The sequence below is a fragment of the Montipora foliosa genome, chromosome 7 (genome assembly GCF_036669935.1).
Source record: "Montipora foliosa isolate CH-2021 chromosome 7, ASM3666993v2, whole genome shotgun sequence".
In the NCBI taxonomy this organism is placed as follows: Eukaryota; Metazoa; Cnidaria; class Anthozoa; order Scleractinia; family Acroporidae; genus Montipora; species Montipora foliosa.
Window position 1 is genome coordinate 34,243,152 of NC_090875.1, and position 5,000 is coordinate 34,248,151.

The following is a 5,000-nucleotide window of genomic DNA, read 5'->3' on the forward strand; positions in this document are numbered from 1 at the left end:
TGGTTCAGTGATTAGCTGGTTAAGTCCGTAAATATCGAAGATGTGTTGGAGTTTAATAGCGCTGACTGATGTTATGCCTGGCGTGAGATCTACGTTAATACCTCCCAGGAGAAAAAACTCAGAATTTTCCGCGTCTATTTTTCATCACTACCTCTTCAAAGTCATTGAAGACACTCACCGGAGAATCGGGAGGTCTATACCAAGTGCTAACTAAGAATGGTTTGGACCGGAGCCTAGTGATTTCCAAAACCAACAATTCGAGATTTTCAGAACTCAAGTCAAGAAGATGCAACGAGCCAGGTCATTTGGCCCAAGAGTGTCGTCAGATGCTCTGCTTTTAACTGTGAAGTAATTGGCCATCATGCCCGTGATTGTCCTGCTGGGGTTCGATGCTGTATTTGTAAAGAAGCTGGCCACATGGCCACTGACTACCGCCACTCTTGGTATCGCCGCCCGCTTTCGCATCGTGATGCCGTTGATGCTGAGCCCCCGAGCCAGCCTGCTGCTGACCCCCTTCCCGTAGATGTGCCCCCCACTACTCTAGATGCTGAGAATGCTGATTCAGGTGACGTGGATCATGATAGCCCCCCAGTGAAGAATGCAGAGGAAGATTCGACAGGGTCTGAGGACGATTCCCTGGAAGCTGAATTTGACCAGCCCTTGGCCTCGGCCCTTTCTTCTGAGCCTGCGCCTGACCTTTTAACTTCTCAAGGCCTCATCAAGGATGCCGCTGATGTTCAAGTTCCCGGAGTGCAGGAATTTCCCGTTTCTTCCCTGACCGATACGAGTGTTGACAGTGACGAGTCTGAGCCTGAGAGTATTGCCACAACTGAACTGATGGATTCCGCCGCTGTGCCTGATAATATGGCTCCTGTGTCTGAGCGACCCTCTCGCCGAAGGAAGAGATCTCGACATGGCTCGTCCCGACGCGCTGCTTTTGGCAAGTCGTCTCGTCTGTTTGTAGTAAGTAAGGATGCCCCCACTTAGTTTAGCCTTCTTAAAGTGCGCTACGATAAATGTTAGGGGTTTAAGTCAACGTAAGTTTTCGCTGGTCTCTGATTTCTTTCGTGCTTCACACCTAGACTTTTGTTTCATTCAAGAAACTATGATTTCGAATGACGCTGTTCTGCGCTTCTTCTCCTCTTCGTGGCCGGGTCCCAGCTTCTGGGCCCCTGCTGTCGGGAGGAGAGGGGGATTAGCTATCTTATGTTCTGATGTTTTTCGTAATAATGTTTCTGTTTGGCAGAAGGATCAAAGTGGGCGCATTCTCAGCTTACTTGTTAAGTTTGACGATTTCAATCTTAATCTAGTTAACCTTTATGTGCCGACGATTCCGGCTGAGAGAAAGATTTTCTTTCAGTCGGTCCCGTCCTTTTTTCTTCCAAACTCCCAGCTCCTGATTGGGGGGGATATGAATTGTTTTGAGTCGGCGCTTGACAAATTGGGTAGGTCGGTTTCCCTCGACTCCGGCTTCTCGGACCTAAAATCTCGCTGTAACCTCCGTGACGCTTGGCGTCTTTTGCATCCCCGAGACAGGCAGTTCACCTGGTTCAGCCCAGACCATTCAATTGCCAGCAGACTGGATACCTTTTTGGTCCCGCAGCTTCTGTGTAGTCAAGTCAATAGGTGCGATATTCTCCCATGCGTTTTCTCAGATCATGACTTTGTTATTTTAGATTATGATATTGAGGCTCTCTCCCTGCGAGGCCCGGGAATTTGGAAGTTTAACAATTCTCTCCTCGATGACGAATCCTTTTGCTTAGAGATTTCGGATTTAATTGAGCAGTTTAGGGACTTTCGGCATTGCTTTGCTTCTCAGCGCGATTTTTGGGAGTCTTTAAAGTCTGACATTAAGCTCACTGCGATCGCCATTTCTCGTCGTAAACATCGTTTACTCTCGTCCCAGAAGGTTTTTCTAACCAATCGCTTAATTGCCCTGAAGAATCGTTTGGCTTCGGGCGATGTTTCTGCTAGTCCTGAAATTCTGACTTCAGAGGCTGCTCCGCGGTCGCTTTTAGATTCCGAGCTCGAGGGTTCTAAGATTCGCAGCAGGGTTAAGTGGGCAGAAGAGGGGGAGTCTCCCTCTGGTTTCTTTCTCGGTCTTGAAAATGAGAGACACGAGAAAGGCTCCGTCTCCTCTCTCTTTGATTCTGAGGGGCAAGAGGTTTTTTCCCTCCCTGACATGATTCAAGCTCACGAGCGTTTTATTCGTCCCTATTTTCTGAAGAGCCAATTGACCCTGTAGCCCAATCCCATTTGTTTCAGCACGTTAAACGCCGGTTATCGGATGCTGAGCGCAAATCATGCGAGGGTCTTCTTTCTTTGAGCGAGGCGTCCGAGGCCCTTCGCCTCTCTAATAGTTTTGTTCTGCGTTCTGGTTACCTCTTGGGGCCCCTTTTAGTTGATATGTTTAATGAGTCTCTCGCCTATCGTGAGCTGTGTGACTCTATGAAATCGAGTGTTACGCGTCTTGTTCATAAAAAAGATGATCGTAGATATCTAAAAAACTGGCGTCCCATCTCGTTACTGATTATAGGATTATAGGATTTGTTCAAAAGCCCTTTCCTTCCGTTTGAAAAAAGTGTTGGGGTTTATTGTAGACCCTGATCAGACATGTTCTGTTCCAGGTAGATCTATTTCTTCTAATTTGGCTCTTCTTCGCGACACACTCGATTTTATTGAGAGAACCGGTGAGACAGGTATTCTCGTCTCTTTAGACCAGGAGAAAGCCCTCGATCGCGTTAATCGGTCCTTTCTGATGAATCTTTTAGAACACTTCGGTTTTGGGCCCTCCTTCTGTAGCTGGATTTTCACTTTGTATAACGGCGCTTATATGCGTATCCTAGTTAACAATTTCCTTTCCGATTCAGTTCCTTTGCTACGGGGGGTCAGACAGGGCGACGCCCTGTTCCCTATGCTTTATGTTCTCTGCATTGAAGTTTTAGCCTGCCGTATTAGGGACTCTCCCGCAATCGAAGGCTTTCTCTTGCCGGGGGCTTGTGGTGTCCAGTTTAAGGTCGGTCAGTATGCTTACGATACTACGGCCTTGTTAAAAACGATTCTTCTCTTTTCTCACTTTTTGACGCGATTGCGTTTTACGAGCGTGGCTCTGGTGCGAAGCTTAATTTGTCCAAGACTGAGGCCATGTGGCTTGGTGCCTGGAAAGACCGCCTTGACGAGCCACTTGGTCTCACTTGGGTTAGGAAAATGAAGATTTTAGGCGTATTCTTTGGGACTGTTGACGTTGAGCGCGAATATTGGGAACCGCGTTTGTCCAAACTTGACAAAACTCTTTCTAGATGGAAGTCGCGATCCTTGTCCTTTATTGGCAAGGTTCTTATTTTGAATATATTAGCGTTAAGTAAGTTGCTCTATGTGTCGCCCGTTTTAGTACCCCCTAAATGGGTTTATAGTAAAATTAATAGCCTGATATGGCCCTTTTTGTGGCCCGCTCGATTAGAGACTGTAGCTCGTAAATCGCTTATTTGTTCTGTTGATAGTGGAGGTTTGGGTTTAAAGGATTTTTCTTGCCAGGGCCACGCCCTGCGGCTTGCGGCTTTAGTTACTTCCGTGTCCGATTCTAGTTCTAAGTGTTTTTACCTTGCTAAGTATTTTTGTGGCTCTGTGTTAGCTCCTTTGCGGCCGGAGTGGGCCGGGCTGCGCGATAACCAAACTCCAAGTGCTGCCCACCCCACCGCCTTTGATGCGAGTGTCCTTTTCTTCCTTTCGGGTCACTGATTTATCTCCTGGGTTTACTTACACGTCTCGCGCCTTTTACAAGGTTTTGCTAGCAAATTTCTGCACCATCCCGATTTTCCCTGCCCTCTGGTCAGGTTTCGTTCCCTCTCGGTTTTCCCTTTCTCGGCATTGGGGTCTGATCCGCGATTCATTTACTGAGAACTATAAAAATGATCTCACATTGTTGATTACCCTCCGTGCCGTTAAGGTGCGACATTCTCTTCACACCTGGGGCTACATTCGCTCGCCTCGCTGTGCTTTATGCGCCCGTCTAGAGACCATTGATCATTGTTTCTTGGTTTGTCGTAGGGTTAAATTGGTATGGTCTCGTTTTGTCCCTATGTTATCTGCGCTTTTGTCAGCCCTCTTCGTTCCCAATTGCCCCTTCGTGTTTTTTTTACCAATTCCCGATGCCCGAAACGAAGTGCCTGCCTCTGCTTTTGAACATCATCAAGTCGATTCTGTGCGGTATTTGAAAATTTCGTAATAAGGCTACCTTTCACAATGGTGGGGAGGACTCTAGAGCTATCGCTAAGTTTATTATTGCTGATGTTAAACGTAGGATCCAAGTTGACTTTCATCGCTTTTCTCAGGCTAAGTTTAATTCTATCTAGGTTCATCCAGCTGTATGTGAAGTCTGTGCTGATAAGCTTGTATTTTTCTTTTAGCTGTAGCCTCTTCTCTTGAGTAATTTTGTAAATATTGTTGTTATTTGGTTTTTGAATAAAGTTTTAAAATATCACTGTCTGCAGTTAGATATAGCTCTATGGGATTACAAAGCTTCTGCTTTCATGTTCAAATTGAGCACTCTACTAGGATGAGTCATTGCGCATGCTCACTAGCTCGCTAGTTTGAGCACTCTGGCATGGCTTGGATGTACCACATGTGTGGATCATCTGATTTGGGTTTATAGCTTAACCTCCATCCATCAGCAATACACTGATGAGGCCCCGAAGGCCGAAACAGTACTGTCTACAGTTATGTATATTGTATATATATATAGTGATCATATACAGCTGCAGGTAAAATAGACTACATTCCGTGGTCGACGAATTTGTTTCGTAGGACCATGTCCCACTCTTCAGGATCGTACAATGATTACTATCTCTACAGGATTACTGTTTTCACATGATGATTTTATCCCGCTACCCATGCGCGTAATTGTAAATTACGATTTTAATTACAATTTCTTTCAGAGGAATTTGCTTGCATGCCGACACCCGCTTGCAAATTCTGATCGTTTGTTGAGCGTGGCGAGCTCC